General features: G+C 38.9%; 1 protein-coding gene across 4 annotated transcripts in view; it reads right to left on the bottom strand.

Moving 5' to 3' along the window:
- The window catches only part of FRMPD4 (FERM and PDZ domain containing 4), a 574,641-nt gene that overhangs the window by 495,772 nt on the left and 59,382 nt on the right, over nucleotides 1-19,487 (bottom strand). Inside the window, exon 1 of one of the 4 annotated variants that reach the window (XM_055120216.1) lies at nucleotides 3,210-3,228. The exons of the other annotated variants lie outside the window; for them this stretch is intronic. The gene's annotated coding sequence lies outside the window, so the exon portion shown is untranslated. Of the gene's footprint in view, nucleotides 1-3,209; nucleotides 3,229-19,487 lie in introns of those variants that run through there. 4 annotated transcript variants of the gene reach the window in all.

Genomic DNA, 19,487 nt, shown 5'->3' with positions numbered 1-19,487 from the left:
TAGAACTCTCAGAAAGTCCAAGCCTTTTTTTTTGAGGAAAATATGTCTCAGCTTCTTCACAACAAAATATTTTCCACAAATTCTAGATGCTTTCCACCCACCCTTCCACTTTCATGTGTGAAGAGACCAATTTAATGTGACAAAATGCATTTATTTTGTATAATTTTATTTTTAAGGCTAGCAATGAGAAGTATCACCAAAAGTTCTGGCTTTATAGTCCTTTTCAGAAGCAGTAGGGATAAAAGAATTCACTTTCATTAAGTTTCTGCTAGATGCCAAGAACTTCCTCCTAAAGAGCACCATATAACAGAATAGAGATTGGGGAACATATTTCATTCTGGAGGGAGATTGGGAAACATACGCCTGGGGCCGAGAAACTTAGAACCTTAGAACCTTAGAACTGCTTATCCAAGCAGACTCAGAAAAACAGAAATCAGGGGAGATGGAGCTAATATATTGGTCAGACACTAGGCCTCATAAAGAAGGTAGTGGAAATTTGATCCTTCAGAGCCTTAAAGTGGGGTCCCAATGTCCTGGAGAGGTGGGTGTCACAATTTACAATGGTGGAGATCAAGGGTTCTAAGGTCTCTTACACCTAAGAGATCTTTCTTTCGGTACTGAGGATTTTACCCAAGGACTCACACATTCAAGGCTGAGCTACAGCTTTGACTTCTTGAAAAAACAGCCAAATAAACAAACACAAAAATAATATTGTTGGGTTTCCTAACAAACCTTGAATAGAATTTAAGAATCAGATGGAATAGCTTGAGAATTTCTGTAGATCTGAATCAGGGAGCATAGGATTTTACCAGAAAACAAGGAAAAGAACAAAGCAATTAGCAATTACTAAAGAATTAGTTAATTTTAACGACAACCATTAAGTAGTTATATATATTTTTAATCACTAACCCGAGTTACCCTGAGTTATGAAATCTGTCCCCTTGGAAACTGGATTTGTTAAGAAACAGATTTGACTTCAGGTTATAGTGACTTAAATAACAATTTATGTTTCCCTGACAAAAATGTTTAGGCTGGTGTGTCAGTACTTCATGAAACTGCAGGACTTTTATGGGTCCTGCTATAACATGGAGTCCAACCTTCCTCTATCCTGACACTCTGCAATGTCCATGGTGTTATTCTTGCGCATGGGTCCAAGATGGTAAGCCAGTAGGTCTGCATTATATTCTTAGGGAAGGAGACCAAAAACCCGTCTCCTGGTCACTTAACTACAAGATCACATAACTAAAGGTGTCTGGGAGATAGATCCTCCAAAACATAATTGAAAAATTATTTATTTCCTCCCATAAACTACAGTTTACAGACCAAAGTCAGCCCACTGCTGTATAGTTTTAAGTGGCTGTTAAACTTCAACAACATACACTCAGATATGTGACAAATCACACGTGTGACCCTCAATGTCTTAAAAACTACTTGGCCACTTACTGAAAAAAATTCCCCAGTACTTTTAATAGAGCACTGATTGCCAGAGTGAGGGATACCCATTTCCCCCACCTGCTAACACACACCAGGTGGGGAACTGCACTGATGCAGGGGCCAGGTGGGGGAACTGCACTGATGCAGGGGGGCAGCAGTAGCCTCAAGTGCCACTGGAGGCACTTCGTGTCTGCTTGCTTAAAAAAAGGTATTGTGAGAGATAGAGAGAGAACAAAAATGCCTGCAATAGAGACTGATGTTGTGTGTGTGTGTGTGTTCCTGTGTTAGTGGGGCAGGAGGGTGACAGGAGGGAAAGGGTCAACATTGTGGTGGGATATGTACACTGGTGAAGGAATGGGTGTTGGAACATTATATGACTGAAACCCAATCATGAACAGCTTTGTAACTGTATATCTCACGGGGTTTAAATTGAAAATAAAAGGTAGATTTCTCAGGGGGGAGGGTGCTGAGTGTTTTGTTTTCTGAAAAAGGGGGTAATGGGCCAAATAAGTCTATGAACCTCCATTACTGGTCTAGAGAAAGGCAACAAAAAATATAGGGTAGGAACAGGACGTTTCTCCAACAGTGGTAAATGCCTTCTCAATACTGGGAATATTTCAAATTTGTGAACATTAGTAAAATCATGCAAAATGACAGAAGTAGCATTTTTAGTCAATTTTATTACCAATGTGTTTGTTAAATCAGTGATCTAACAAGTTCTAGCACATTAGTCTTGCCATTTTCAGCTGAAAGGAATAAGAAAATTGATTATCAAAACAGAATCAGAACATTTCACAGAGCATGTTTGCTTTGTAAGTTTAATTTGTTATATTTGCATGAATACTTTTCGATGCTTGCAAAGCTTCTGAATGTTTGCATATCAAGTTGTCCTGTCAGTCACTTGATATACTTCAAAGGAAAATATAATACATTAAATGCATAATTGCAGTGTAAAATATTTAAAAGAATTTCATTAACTACCTTCAAAAATGGGTCTGATTATTTAAATAAGCATAATTTGTTTGACTTGGATTAATTAAATATCAGTGAATGAAAGTGGGTAGGTGGTTGTCCTTATTTTATAGATTTAAAATAGACTAATAAGAGTGATTCACTGCACTTCAAAAAAACAAGATAAATTGGATTTCTGCAAATGTAACTCTAATAAATTAAATAAGAAGTTCAAAGCAAAGTTACTGTAAATAATTTGCTCCGTATGCAGAGGCTTCCCTGGGACATCAAAGAGCTCATGGGCTGCTAAACAGATCTATAAGCCAAGTGGAGCAAAAGAGGGGGGTTGGCAACTAGAACAGGGGAAGCAGGAGGCAAACTCCAAGTCTAGAGAAGATGTGAGCTGCTTGGCTGAATTTCATGTTCTGCCGTTTCCTGCCAGAGCTCCTCTTGGAGCTTATCATAGACAACTCCGGTAGCCAGAGGCTCAAGCAACCGGGACCATCCATCTTGGTGAATTCAATCTGTTCCCGAGAACTCCAAAAATGCCAGTCAGTCCAGCTCTGCCACGACAACGGAGCTGCTCTCTCCCAGGTCCTTGTTGAGAATGTAAAATAAATGCCAAAGCAATGAAACAGTCACCCACTGATATCAAACACTGTTTTCTTTTAACGACAGTACCTTTCAGAGAGATAGTCTATTTCATTTTGTCACATTGAAATTATATCTGTGGAATTTTGTTAAATGCCTAGTTTTGACATTTTAAAACCTTCAATTTCGGAAATCTAACATTTCGGTGTTTGATATTTTAAAATTCAACTTACCATTGGATGTTGTCTCTTCAAATTTGGTGAATGTTAAGGCTGTCACTTTCTCTCATACAGCTAAATTGAACATGCAGCATGCAGGTTGTCTGGATTTATTCCCTCCGTGTGTGTGTGTGTGTGTGTGTGTGTGTGTGTGTGCCTGCATGCGTATCAGAGGAGGGTTCCAACATTGGCACACGATGATGCCTGCAGCCTTTAGAGCACCGGGCTATGCTTCCTCGGATTACGGCCAAGCTCTTCGTAGATGTGCGTTCAGAAGCAACAGCCTCTTGTCTTTTAGCAACGATGAGAACATCCTTGCCTGTCCTTTCTGCTTGACTAGCCCCTTCTGAAAACCTTCCTGGCAAGTCCACACCCCACACACCCAATAAGACTCTTGGCATGGATTGAAATCACAGGGTATTTCAGGCTCCAGCTCTTGTCACTCTATGGAAATCAAAGTCCCTCAGATATGTGGATTCCTCTGGTCAAATATTCCATCAACACAAGCAGGTACATGGCGGGGGGGTGTGGGAAGAGTGTTTCCTTTGTGCCTCTTGCTAGGTCACATTCACACTGCTTGTCATTGCTGACTTCTCAAACACCAACAGTCTCTAGCTGATGGTCAGGGTCTGTGGGGGTCACCTTTCACTCTCCACTAGATCCACAGCGCCCAGCAGAGAAGCTGCGCCCTGAAGGAGCTCAGGAGATCATTACAAAAGGATGAAGGGAAAGGAAAGAAGGTGAAAGTCACTAGAGAGAAGGTGGAATAAAGTGGCAAGAGATTGGTGGGACATTTCTTGGACCCTCGGTGAGATGATGCTTCCTATCGTGCTCTGGCTCAGGAGCTCTCCATGAGGATGGAAAGGAGAAGCCCCGCCCCATTTGGAGGAAGGATGCCGAGCGCATCTCACTTTTGCTACAGGTGCTTATTGCAGTTGGTTTCTGCTGCTTCAAGCAGGCTTGCTGGTGTTTCCCACTCCACCTCAACCTATTGTCCTCTTTGTGCTGACCTGTAGCAGAACTGTCACCGTTTTAGATTGTGTGTGATACAAGTGAAATAACCCGAGGCACATATTTTAGGTACTAACTCTTGGCTTCACACTGTCTTTCTTCTTGATCTGCATTTCTTATTCACTGGCTTTTTAGCACGGATTTTATATTTTTGCTTACTGTTTTCTTTTGCATGAATTTAGGAACAGTTTTAAATCTTTTCTTGAAGAAGGCAGCAAACACATGGATATGCCGAGCAAATAACTATTTATGAAGGCACCACCACAGAGTTAAAACCCAGCAACTGTCACTTGAGTGGAACCGATGAAAACATGGCAAAGGCATGCATATTTTATAATAGCAACATCTGACACTAAAAAGACCCTTTGCGTGTCTTACAAGTGAGATGATTCTAAAATAATGACCTGGTGAATATTCTCTTCACCTGAGTTGTCATCTCAATTTCTGAAAAGCTAAGAACATGGGGAAATGGACAAGACTCACCGTTTTCGACAAATGGACAAGAATGTATATAGGGATCCTTATCTTCCAGATAGCACTGCACTGTAGCACCTGTCGTCCCATTGTTCATCGATTTGCTCTAGCGGGCACCAGTAACGTCTCCATTGTAAGACTTGTTGTTACTGTTTTTGGCATATCGAATACGCCACGGGGAGCTTGCCAGGCTCTGCCCTGTGGATGGGATACTCTCAGTAGCTTGCCAAGCTCTCCAAGAGGAACAGAGGAATCGAACCTGGGTGGGCCGCATGCAAGGCAAATGCCCTATCCGCTGTGCTATCACTCCAGCCCTAGAGTCAAGAATACAACTAAAAATCATCTCAACTTAGGAAGACCTCACTTTTCTATAAAAAAACAATGTGGACAGAGAGATGAATTTTTGAAAACATCTTCAAGAGATTCACAGATTTCCTCACTCCTACCCAGCAGGCCCATCCTCTATACCAAAGTCCATCACACCACAGCAAACGCTTTCAAATGGTACTCTGTAGATTTGAGTTAATGAGGAAATGTCCAATATTTTGCAGTGGAAAAAGAAAAATGAGCTCTATAAATAGATGTGGCTATAAACTGTCTACAGTCCTTGCTTCTAGAGAATTTCAGTTTATCTTGTTATTATGGCTTCCTAAATTAATTTTTGGTTCTGTAATGTCATTTGTCTTATGAAGAGAAGATAGTACATGGTATTTGTTTGGGGTTTGTGCTTTCAAATTTCCAACATAAAATGGCCAAAAAGTAGATTTAATCCAAAACTATATATCCTAAAATCATATTACTTTGTAAAATTAAAAATATGTATAAAGATATATGCTTAGTTTTACAAACTCCAGAATCAACACTGTACTAACTTACACATATCCATGGACACTTTTTATGATTGAAAGTAATTTATATATTATTCACAAGAGGGCTGAGAACATAAAATACCTTAGCCAAGTACACCAATTTTTAAAAATCAAAAGTTAAGGACCTAAGGGTCTAACTCAAATGTAGAGCACATATTCTGTATGTATGAGGTTCCTAGGTTTGATCCATAGCACAGTATTCCTTTTGTAGAGATTAATTATGAATTGTAATAGATTTTGTGTTCCCTAACATCACAAGTAGTTTTTGAATTCAGTAGCTGAAATTGACAAGATAAACATCTTATTGAAATCCAACTTGCTTCAGTGAGTTCATTTGGAATAGGCGAAAACATCCTAACGGAATGATACATGATCACCGTTGTGGGTTTTTCAACTTACTTCATTAATTTGCCAATGATTTATCAAGTGGAAGTTTTTCATAATTTCACTCTTTATACTTTAAATATAGGAAGTCAATTAAATAGATTATTGTGTTATTTAGAAATAGTGGCTTAATGGAAATAATTTGTTCAACTCTGGTCCAGAATTATTTTAACCTGTTATTACTTTAATGGAACCTTGCATCATAGTTTAATAAAATATTTTCTTCTTATCCCTCTATGACTTCAAGGAGGACATTGAGGGGCCTGACATATGGCTCAAATGGTAAAACATGTGCATAGCATGTGCGAGGGCCTGAGTTCAATCCCTGGCACTACTGGCACTATACTACATGGAAATTAGTATACATGGAAACACCCAAATAATGTTAGGGTGACTATGGTGGCCTGAGCACCACACAGTTAGGTCAGAGCACCCCTTGGAGAGATGTCCCCACCATAAAAATCAAGGGATAAAATTCAAATTTATGAACTTAAAGAATCATATCTTATAAAAATAATTAATAATCAGTTATATAAGACAATTCAATTTGGCATAAAGTAATTGGAAATTATAATAAAAGAAAGAGGATAATAACAACCAAAGACATAATTTTGCTTTTTCTCTGTAGTTCTTTTTCTAGAGTATTTTCACTTTCCTGAAATTTCCCATTATACTACAATTTTCCTACAGTTACAAAAATTATAGCAATTATTTTTAAGTCCTTATCTATAATTTTCAGCATCTGGGTGACATGGGAATCATCAGACACTATTTTTTCTTGATTATGGCTACATTTTTTTCCGCCTCTTGCATATCTAGCAATTTACAGCTGTACACTAGACATTACTGATATGTATACAATCTGAATTCTGTTGTCATTGATGTCTTTTGATGTCTGCTTGGCCTGTAGCATGCAATTACATCATTAAAGTATCACTTTATTTCTGTAGAGGCTTGGGTTTCAGGTCTTGGAATAGGTCTCCTTCAATTTTGTTCTAATTTCAAGGGTCTAGTACTCATTCCAGGGAAATAGTCCCAAAGTGTACTCATTCCTAGAAATAGTCCCAAAGCATGGCTCCAGGGAAAGCCATAAAGTGTTTTCCAGACTCTTATCACTTCGTGAGATTGGTACTCAAATTAGTTTCCCCGTATCAGGCTGGGGAATTCTCTGCTTGGGTACTTAACTTCCCAGGTATTGCTTTCTGCTGTATTCTTTGGAGTCACGGCTGCACAGGTGCCATTTATTAGCCAACCAGGGATTTGTCTGTTGAATAGGGGGTTCTCCGTTTCCATAATTACCTCTCAGTTTCCAGGTATTCTGGGAGCCTTGCACCCTAACCTCTAACTCCTCCACTTAATGAAGATGCCGCATTATGCTTGGGCTGTGTCTCTGTGTGCCACATGAACTGGGATAAACCCTTAGCCAAAACAAAGGGAAAAAAGAAAAGAAACCAGGTAATTGTGAATCTTTCCTAGTCTGCAACTCCACCTTCCAGGGTCTTATCCCCTTGCAGATTCTGCTTTGTTCTCCTCGAGCAGTTATGTTTTGTAGTTAGTAATTTTGATTTTTAAGCAATTTTTATTTTATAATTGTGATCAGCAAAATGGGCAGTTCAGTGACAGACCCCATAGAGCTACACTGTTGTTGCCGGACTGAGAGTCTGGGAGATTGTCATTTAATCGTTGCTTTTTTTTTAAATTAAAGAGGTACTTCCTTTCTATATTTTATAGCCTTAAAATATTGAGAAACTTTCTATCTATAGAAAAGAGCTTTGGGGCTTAATAATCAAGTTTTTAAATAGAAAATTAATGAAGATTAGTGAGGCATTTTTTTTCAAGCCCCGAACAGAAAGTTGGAGTTGTTTTCTCTATGCATATGGCATAAAAGGCTTTGGCAAGTCTACAAGCTATATCTCCCTGTCACATAGGTCTATCATCCTGCAAAGTGAAAATTCCAGGACTCTAATTTTGCAAATAAGACAGTCAAGGAAGAATAGAAAAACAAAAATTGCAGGTCAGTTGAAAAGACACCATTTATTTATAAAAGTGGATTTAATGTAGAAGAGTCTTTCCTTACAAGACATTCTAGTCTAACCATAAGGTTATTGGTTATAAATTTAAGTTGAGAGCAACAGAAAGAGAATTTGGATAAGACAAGCTCCAAAGGAGCCAGTAAGAGAAAAATGGACTTATTCAGGAAGGCTGTGCATGAAAGTCTTGAGAAACAGCATCAGAGGCAGAACCCCCAGGGCAACACTAAAGTCACACCACAAATCCGGACACTAAAGATGCCTCCAATCCTAAGGCTCAGGACAAGCAATGAGCTTTGCATGGTGGAGACCATCAGTGTGGGCTTAAGCTTCCTTGACTGGAACTGCATCAACCGGGACCTTTAATAGCCAGGAAGACTTGCTATTGCCAAGCATGTTGGTCAGCAGACTGGGTTCTATGTGGACCTATCTACAAACCAGGAGCTTCTCATTCAAGGACAGATGAAACTGTATCTGACTGGCCACGTGGTCCTTGTAAGCTCTAAAGAAGCCTGGAAAGATGGGCCTGTGTATCTTCAGAATTGTATGCTACGGCTGATTCTGCTTCCTAACTTGGGGGACTTCTCACATACAGGAAGGGAATTTGATCTGTGATTGCCTCCCAAGATAAAATTCCCCTTACAAGATCCTTTAATCAACATCCGGTGTTAGGGTGTTTGCTTAACACTTTTAAAAGCACATAATTTCATCTAATTCAATTTAATTTTTACAATGAAAAGAGCAAATATGATTTTTTTTTCATTTGCAAGGATTGAACCTGAGGTTCAAAAAGATCACACAGTGACAAAAAGCAGATTTGTCGCTATTTATCTTGATTCTTGAAGAATGCAAAAACGCACACTTTCTCAAAAGTTATGTACCAACCACTTGCAATACTGCTATCATAAAGTTCAAAGGTTTCTGGAGCTCTCTTATTTACATGCCTGCACTCCTCGCTTTTCTCTAAAACTCTGTGCAGGTCAAGAGAGCATCATTTCTCTGAATCTATAATCAGCCCACATGGTACCTGAGCACACATGAGAAGCTCAATCCTTGTTTGCTGAATAAATTGCAAAATTCTTGAAAATTAATTTCTGCAATGAAAGGGGTAACGCTGAGATAGAATAGCCCTGTAAAGTTGCATAACTAAGCAGCTGCCCTGTAAGAAGTTATGAAGGAAATAATACACCATTTTAATACAGAAGGAGAGATGATGCCTTAAAAAATAAACACCCCAATATATGAGTCATCTTTGAAAAGCTTTCAGCATTCTAAGTCAGCTGTGCAGTAACACCATGAGAGTATTTGGAAAGAATTAAACTATTTTTCTTACCCCATACAATCTATCGTCTTTTCAAGCTTCTCGTTTATCCTAAATTCCAATCCCTTCGCCAAAAGCCCTAGCTTAGCAATTTTTTTCAGATAAAAATAAAAATCCTCTTAACTTGAAAGTAAATTATACTGTATAAATTTCATATATAAAGAAAATCTTAACTCATATTTCAAAATTTATTACTATATATTTTTACACAATGTTGATTCCTTAAGAGGCAGGAGATTTGGGTTAAAGGAAAGCATTTCATAACTGGTAGTTAATAGCTGGAAAAGGTTTTGAAATTTTCCTCTTAGAAAAATCTTTGGAAATTGGATAGATCTTTAACCTCATCTATCTTAGATGACTAAGTCAGCCTGCGAACGGGGAATAGGCTTCATGGGTTTCCAAAGTCCATTCCAGGCAGGCTATCATCACCTTCATTAGGAAAAGGCCCTTATTTGCATCTAATTAGCCCTCATTTCGCATCCAGGTTGGTTGAAGAATACTAAGGGGACCTTCTTTTGCCCCCTAAGAATTTACAGTCTTAGTAGCCCAGAGAAGTGAATCCTCCAGCAGTAAGCCAGCAAACAAATAAACACAATTAGCCCAATTCACAAATGGGGTGATTCACAACAGTCCAAATTCAGGGTTAGTGCCCTGTGTGTGTGTGTGTGTGTGTGAGGGGAGCAACTGTGTATAAATGAATAGGGTGGGGTTTAGAGAGAAGTGCAGACTTTCATGTTATAAGCTTTTCCCAGCAAATACAGAGAAGATGACAATGTTTCAAATGGCAAGACACTATTTATTTGGCAAAGGGCAGATATGCAAGACAAAGCACTAAAAGGAAGAGTAGAGAATGGGTCTTCTAAAAGTGATGAAGCCCTGAGGACCAAGTAGAAGACTGAGGACAAACTATCAAGATCTTTGGGGGGGACTGGAGCCGCAATAAGGTTGGAAAGAAAGGCGATCTCAGAAGGGACAACAACCAAATGGCAGTTGGGAGAGAATGACTCTCCACACCGCAGTTCTGAATTGGGCAACCATAGGCAGAACCCTGGCTTCACCATGCGGCAAGGCATTCCAGAAGACAGCTAAGGGGTCAAGGCAGTGCACAATCTAATAACAGGTAGCAGAAGCATAAAGAGTACTTGAGGGTGGGAAAGGGATGCAATAATCAAGGGCTCCTGACCTTTAGGGTTGTGTAATACTCTACTGTGTGAGGGAGGGCTGTTCTGTCCACTTTCAAAAGTTCAACTGAGTCCCTGACCTTTACCTTCTAGATGCCAGGAATACCCTCTCCCCTAGTTGTGAAGACTAAAAACATCTTCAAAATGTCCCCTGGGACCAAGTTGGTGGAGGGGAATTGCTCTATGCTCACAAGTAATGGAGAACTGAGTAGAATTTGACCATTTAGCCAGAATGAATCTGTCTCTCATTTACATAGCTTAGCAAAACAAAAGAACTTCAGTTAAAAAAAGTGGCATTAAATACACAGAGCAAAGGCCAAACTGGATTAAAATCCTCAACAGCAAAGAATTCCATCCAAATTCTCTGAGGACCCTACAGAAAACTATTGTTACTGAGTCTTGGTTCCAACTAAGTGGCAAATAAATAATTCACTTCTTAGAAATAAACCTTTGATCTTGTGAAAGTACAGTCGTGGAGAGAAAAGCCATTTTAAGGCATTACTGCTCTGTAAGGCCTCGGTGTCAAAGAATACGTTATCAGAATCTTTCTCAAACACAAGTAGAGTATACTGCATCACATAATGACAGATGGCGTAGACAAAAGCCATCCCAAGGCTGCCTCTTCCAGGCAGTCCGGGCGCTTAGTGGGCTATGCCACCTAGGTTTGTGAGATTATACTCTATGATGTGTGTACAATAAGAAATTATCAAATGATGCCTTTCTCAGAATCTACCCCTGTCATGACATCAGAACACAACTGTACTTCTTGTTTTGAAAGAAAGGAATTAGATGAGTAAACAGGATACCACCTCTTATATTTAGTTCTATCCTTTCCCATCAACACTCTTCAGGGCCACCAAGGCTGAAAACCACATTTCACAGCTCCCATTAGCAGCAAGTCTCCCGTTCACATTCTACTATGAAAATCATCCAAAAAGACCTTCAGGGGAAGACAGAGGAGACTATTCGATGGCAGCAGCATCAGAAGATCTATGCAGTTTTGTGGTTGGTCTTCTAAGCGGCTTCCTGAGCACCATCCCTTTAAGCAACGAGGGCTGCTAAGATTCTGACTTGTGTTTCTTGCCTTCTCTGAACTCCCTGAGTTGTTGAAACTAGCAGGGCTCCCTGACCTTTGTCACATGTGTCCTCCAGCAGTGGGCAAGCAGGCAATTTTCTTGATTCAGTTCCTTCCTACCCTATTCAACCTTGTATAAAGCAATACCTTTATCTAACCTTTATCCGAGGTAGAATAGGGTTTAGCAAAAATGTCAAGGGTATCATTAGGAAGAAAGGAGAAAATAACTATGAAGTAGTGTTCATTGAGTCCATTTCCTAAGGCATCCATACCAAATGACTAAACACTGGGTGACTTTAAAAAACAACTTGGTTTTCTCACTTTGGAAGCTAGGCAGAACTCTGAAGTCAAGGTATCAACAGGACCATACTGTAAAAGCACTAGGGAAGATCCATCCATTAGTGATCTTTCCTTGCAGCCTATGTTCTGCTAGTTTACAGCAATCCTTGGCATTCCTTGCTTTACAGGTGTATTCATTCAGTTAGCCTACATTGTTATATGCAACACACATGTCTGTGTCTTTCAATCTGTGTCGTTTTTTTTTCCTTTTTGGGTCATACCCAATGATGCACAGGGGTTACTCCTAGGTCTTGCACTCAAGAATTACTCCTGGCGGTGCTCGGGGGACCATATGGGATGCTGGGAATTGAACACCAGTTGGCTGCATTCAAGGCAAATGCCCTACCTGCTGTGCTATTGCTCTAGCCCCTCAATCTGTGTCTTTCCATACACCTTTTACAAGGAATCAGGCGCTAGGTGAGGGCACTCAATAACCCATTAAAATTCATTTTAACTTTGTTATATCTGCAAAAATCCTATTTCCAATTAAGATCACACTCATGCATACTAGACATGAACTTTGTACCAAATTTTGACAGTTGTTTCCTTTCTCTCAAGGCCAGCCCCGTTCCAAGACTGGTGACCTGAACATCATGGGAGATTTGCCCAGTTATGCAGGAGACATAGTATTCTTAGAACTAAATTTCCAAATCAATATTTTTTTCTTTTTTCTTTCATTTTTTCTTTCTTGTTTACAATACCACCTACTTTATATACAGATTTTGTATACAAGCATAGGTTAAAGATATACCAAACCAAAAGAAAACTGGATCAAAGTAGATTTCAAAGAAGGAATATTACAAGATACAAAAAACAATTATGTGACAAGAAAAGGGTACATTCCATCAAGAAATGTTACTAACAAAACACTAAGACACACACTTACTGAAATTTCAACATATATGAATCAAAACCAAATATTCACAAAAGAAATAGACAAATCCATAAGTTGATGTTGAAGTTCAAAAACTGAGTACTACTCTATCAGTAAGAGGTAGAACAAGTATGCAGAAAATTAGTATGGAAATCAAAAACCTGAATATTAAACCAAATTTCCCTAGCTGGCATTACATAACACTCCACCCAACAGTAGAATACATATTTTTCAAATGTATATAAAATATTCATATGGAGCTTATTCACTGAAAATGTCTCAACAAATTTAAAAGATTGAAATAAAACAAAGTATATTCTACTACTACAATGAAACTTAAATAGATATCAATAATAGAAAGCTATCTGGAAATCACTGTAGAAATCAAACGTTTCTTAAACATGAATTTATTCATTCTGAGGGCAGGATGATTATATAACTACATACACTAATTCTCTAGAAAGGCAATACCCTAGTATAAACATTGTTCATTCATTTATTCAATAAAACATTTTGGCACATGCATACGGGTCTGAAGAATTAAGCCAAAGAAGAGAGAGGGACTAATTTTTTTAAAAAATCTTGGTGCAAGTAATCATTTTCATACAATGAAATAAGAACATAACCTCCTAGGTTATTCAAATGTTTCATGTTCACTGTCAATAACATACAAACTGTACTGTATGTGTGGGCCAATTTCTCTACAGATCTCTCATCAGTCAGGGTGAGGATTATAAGAAAAACCTGGCACTCAAAAGGAGCTTCAGTTTGGCAGGCTGTAAGAAAATGAGGATTATGGCCAGAAGCACAGTGACATGAGTATAAAAAAAATACCCAGAATAGAAAAAGACAAATCTCTAGGCAACAATCAATACTTACACACATTCTTATGAACTAATATAAGCCATTGGAGTGTTGACTGTTTAGAATGGTAAAATTGGTTTTCAAATAATTTCTATAAATAAACACATTAACTCAAGAGGGCTGCATGAACTCAGAAACATCTAGTCATTAATACCTGTCATCCCACACGGTTATGGGAAGCATTTCCCTTCTGACCTGCAGTGTAGAGCTACTATCCTCTGCTCTCCCACTCAGAAGTTGCTGATTACTAAACAAGCTTTTCCCTCACTCAACTTAAAAAGGCACAGGAACCATTAGCAGTTTCTTGGTATTTCATTTACTGTGCTAATGCTAGAAAACCACCTTGACATGTCAGTGTACTCTGATTTCTTCCCCATCTCATACAAAAAAGGATAAGTTAGGTCTGCCCTTAAAGCAACCAAGTGGAGAACCAACCAGACAGAACGGGTTAGCAAAGGCTTCCACATTCTACTGCACCAACTCTGATCTTGTTGCTTTCCTCTGCCTCCCTTCTCTTTGTTGTTGGTATTGCCATAACTGTTAACAAGGGTCGCAAACATTTGGTTACGGTGTTTTCACATTTGGTAAGTGGTGAGGGGCAGTGCTCGGGCTAAGCCTCACGCCTGGAAGGCAGGCACTCTACCACTGAACGACCTTGGCCCTCAGCCTCATCTTAATCACTGAACCCTTCAGGCAGCAGGCCTTGGCATCTGTGCTTTTCGTCATTGTCAAACATTTACTAAAATAATTGATAGGGCCGAGGAGGGGAAATATCCTTCTTCCTCGGTTTTTCTTCCCTTTGTGGGAAGAAGTGGCATGGCGTCTGCCATATTATGGGACTTTTAAGCAGGTATGAACTTGGTGGTGCGGGAAGAAGGAAAAAGAAAATGTGTTTTGAACTTGAAACAGTGGGACGCTTGGACAGTCTTGGGCCCGGGCCGATACCGGCTCACGCTCCGCCGTGATTCGACCCAGGTGGCCATGCTTTTGCACAGCCGCTTTGCTGCTGAACAACCAAGATCCAGAGACCAGCTACACTACTTCTGGTCCCAGAAAGTGTTTGCAGCCATGTCTCTAGACTGTAAACTAAGCCTCAGCCCCATGCTGCCCCAGGAAGGGAAATGATGCAATTTCCAACATAAATCTCCCTGGACTTAATTACTAAAACACAGAAATTCTAAACCACGTGGCCGCGGACTTATATCTCTTCATTCTCATCAGTGGAAAACTAATTATCAAATGTTTCCTTGTTAGTAGGGCCATATTTTTGGGGGGTAAACTCCGACAACAATAGTGAGTTGTGTGTTGAAACTCCAACAACAATAGCGAGTTTTGTGTGGAAATATGGAATGTAATCAAGGTAAAGAGAAAATGAAGTAAAATTTATCAGTTATGCAGGTGGGGGTGGAGGGGTGGGGGGTGGGAGGTATACTGGGATTTTTTGGTGGTGGAATATGGGCACTGGTGAAAGGATGGGTGTTTGAGCATTGTATAACTGAGACATAAGCCTGAGAACTTTGTAACTTTCCATATAGTGATTCAATAAAATAAATTTTAAAAAATTGATAGGGTGATTTATAACTGCTTTCAATACTGAAGCGGGCTTTTTCTCCCTAATTATAAAAAATATTGTATGCTATTTTAGAAATATTGTGAAAATACAGGGGAAAAACAAATAACACAAAAATCTCAACATCCATAGACAATAATTAATCACTTTTTCTATTCTAAACTTTAATATATATGTACATATATATGTATATGTATATGTATATGTATATGTATATATAGGCTTGTATATATATGTATATAGGCTTGTCAGGAAATTGGTGTTTTACGGGGAAAGTATGCATTAGGCTCCAAATTACTATTTTATTTGAGGCTCAAAACATTAGAGCATTCATTTAGAAGTCATCTGATTGTGCTTATAGGGGCTCTGTGCTTTACATTGCCTTTGACCTATTTTGCAACCTTGTAAGCTGTGATAACAGAGCAATGCAAAATAATAATAAGTATATGAATTCTATGAGGTGGAAGTACAAATGACTTCCTTTGGAATGGCTGAAGCCTTTTGTAATCATGGACAAATTCATTCTCATATTCCTAATCCATAACCATGTTCATTTTTCAGGTTCCTTACTGAATGATGCTAACAGTTCACCAGTTCTCTCATTAATAACCAATTAATAATGCTTTAAAATGCATTCACTTTGTATCTGCATTAGTCATGAATTAACTTGGCTTTGAAAAGCAAATTTAATATACACATTATTTATTTTTACAATAAAGATATTCCACAACTATGCTGATTTCTTTGTAGGCTGCTTTATTCTTTTAATAATACATCATAACTCTCTTCCTTGATGATTAATGTGACTTGTAATGAATGCATATTATTCCAGCTTCAGGAATGCTCTATGCTAATGGATATTTAGGTGATTTCTAATACTTGCTATAGTAACCAACTACCAAAAAGAACAAAATCACACGCCTATCCAATTAGTTCTTTGGACATATTCCTAGCAGTGGAATTGCTGGGACAAAATACCCAGAGGCCTGGGGAGATAGTTTAAGGGCTGGATTTTAGCCCTAGTGCCACACGGCCCACTGTGCATCCAGGCAAGGTATACCCACCTGGGCACTGTCAAACAAAATGAAAAATCCCCAGACAAAACAAAACAAAATTCCTGCAAATTTAAATTCATAAACCTATTGCTGGGAGGCTGGACATAAGTTCACTCCTATTCCCACTCTATGCAAAGACCCCCTTCTAGAGAGGAAACTTAACTGCCTCTAGGTCAGGTGGGTACAGAGCTGCGTTCGCAGATATTGGTAAGATCACAGATGAACTTTGATGGAAACTGAAGATGCCTATTGTTCACTATCTACTCCAAAAGCATTTCAGGAGGAAAACACACACACATACACACACAAACACACACACACTCACACACACCATAACTCCCTACTTGTTGGTAAAATGTAAATGATTTACCAAAAGAATGAGTATTACAGAGAAATTGGGACTGAAATGAGCTAGTTTAAATAAAAAGCTCACTCAGATAAATGACAGAAAAAGCTATCTTCCCTGATAATCAGGGGCTCTGGGGAGAAGAGAGGAAGCACAGCCATTCTGTTCCAAGAAAACTAAACCCCAATCACCTGCACCTGTCTTATATCCTCAGTCAACACAATCCTCAGGCATCTAGAAATGATCTAAACCAATGTTTCCCAAAGTAGGATATACACTCCCCGTCCAGGAGTTGGAATGATCCAGGAGGTAGCCACTGACTCAGGTACAGTTGGGGGGTGTTTCCTGTTCTCTCACTTAAAGATTTCCAGGGAAATGCTGAGTGATTTTTTTTTTCATGAAAAAGGGTAGTAAGCCAAATTATTTGAAGGATCTCCGTTATAAACAATCAGTTAAGACAAAGGTAACAAATTTAAAAAACTTATGTTTTAAAGCATAATTCTAAAATGTAAGAGTCCAAGTTATCATTCCTTATCCCTGTTATTTCTATTTTTCCTTGTGAACTATTTCTATACATGTATTTCAAAACATTTTTTTCTCTTTAAATTAGTCAGAGTAATGTTAATTCTCAAGCATTCTTTTAAATTTAAGATTACAGGGACACAAACCCTAGAAAATGAAGTCTACAGAATTTAATGGTAATGACTTTTGAATGTCTTAAGAGAGTAAAAGAGGGTTCTCCAGGTAGCTCAGAAGTAAAGCATCTGCCTAGCAAGCTAAGGTCAGTAAGGTCACAAGTTCAATCCCCACCACCACCCACATGCCCAAGAATGACCCTACTGTCTCTGCTTTTTGGGATACATGTTGCTCAACAAGTGTGAAATCCCTTGTATGTTCATTGTAGCACTGTTTACAATAGCCATAATCTGGAAACATAAGACTAACACCTAAGGACAGTAGAGACAAGGGTCAGGAGGATCACTCCATGGTTTGGAAACCTGCTTCATGTGCTGGGGGAGAAGGCAGTTGGGATAGAGAAGAGACCACAAAGTCAATGATGGTTGGAGGGATTGCTTGGGATGGGAAATGTGTGCTGAAAGTAGACAAAGAACCAAACATGAAGGTGTCTCAATATCTATATTGCAAACCATAATGCCCAAAGTAGAGAGAGAGTAAAAAGGAAAACGTCTGCCATAGGGGCAAGGTCTGGGGTTGATACTGGAGACATTTGTGGTGGATAATGTACTTTGGTGGAGGGATGGATATTCGTCATAGTATGACTGAAACTCAATCATGAAATCTTTGTAACTGTATCTCATGATTCACTGTCACTGTCATCCCACTGCTCATCTATTTGCTCGAGTGGGCACCAGTAACATCTCCATTGTGAGACTTGTTGTTACTGTTTTTGGCATATTGAATACGCCACAGATAGCTTGCCAGGCTTTGCTGTGTGGCTAGGATACTCTTGGTAGGTTGCTGGGCTCTCGAGAGGGACAGAGGAATAGAACCCAGGTTGGCTGCGTGCAAGGAAAACGCCCTACCCGCTGTGCTATCACTCCAGCCCATATCTCATGGTTATTCAATAAAAATGCTAAATTTTAAAAAAGAGTCCAGTGATAGTGGGATTGGTGTTAGAATATAGAATGCCTGTAACATGTTATCATAAGTATCTTTGTAAACCATATTGTTTAAATAAAGGTGGGGTGGGGGCTGGGGAAGAGTCAATCGTTAAAATTAAAGCTGATGAAGGGGAAATGAAACAAAGTGTGAAATCTCTGATAAACAGCAACCCCCTCCATCATCACAGAAACAAAAAAACAGAATGACAAGGGGGAATATAAAACATAAAATAAATACAAAGAAAGCTCGGATAACCTGTGAGAGGATGGGGGAGAGGGAGAGAGGAAGGAAGAGGAGGGTCAGAAAAAAGTGTGTGTGTGTGTGTGTATATGTATGTATGTATGTATGTATGTATGTGTGTGCATGTGTGAGAGAGAGATGTAAAAACCAAACTGTACAGAGTAGGGGAGGAAGTCATGTGTGAGTAGATGGAAGAATTATGCGAAATACAGCATGAATCCAAAGGATTCACTACTCAAGTGTGTCCTATGCACCAGCATTTAGAGTAGGTATTACCTGGGAGTCGGTGAGGGATACAGAATAGACACACTAGAGCAACATTCAGGAAAGATTCCAGATTAAAGCATTAAAGACTGAAAAACACTGGTCAGGAAATGGAAATATTAGCAGTGACAGGCACTTCTTAAAAGTGTTACAAGTATTAACGATGACCAGGCCTAAGCCTCCCAGGATGATTCAAACACAGGGTTAGTTGAGATAGGAAGCCCAATTTGCTCGATGAGAATGATTTTTTTTTATTTGCTTATTGGATGTCATTTAAACCCAGAAAGGTCTGGAAGCAAGTACAGAGATCAATAAGTTGCAAGGTAATAATCTTTTAAAAGTAAGTTTAGAGTCAACCTTTATATATTTGCTATGTGCTTTATATTACTTAAGAGAGTGTGGCTTATATATTATAGCCTAGCCTTGGAATTCTAATTTAAAATGTGTACGTAAGTAATGGCTTTAAATTTGGATTTAGGGGCTGAGGATACGGCTCAGCAGTAAATCACTTGCCTTGCCTGCGTGATGACCTGGGTTTAATCCCCAGACCTGGAAAAGAAGGGATTTGAGTTTAAAATATCTTAAGTTTGTTTAAGTTTAAGAGAAAAAAAAGTGATTGTCACTATAAGTTTAAAACACTGATTCGCATTATAAAAGTAATTTAAATATTTGGAAGTGTTTGTTAAACAATTGATGGGGTTTGTCTAACCCTGTTCATTTGTTATTCTAAAAACAAATTCAGAAATGTAGCTTTAAATGTTTACGGAAATTTA

This window comes from Sorex araneus, chromosome X (assembly GCF_027595985.1).
Source record: "Sorex araneus isolate mSorAra2 chromosome X, mSorAra2.pri, whole genome shotgun sequence".
Taxonomy (NCBI): Eukaryota; Metazoa; Chordata; class Mammalia; order Eulipotyphla; family Soricidae; genus Sorex; species Sorex araneus.
This window is presented reverse-complemented; position numbering and strand designations above follow the sequence as displayed.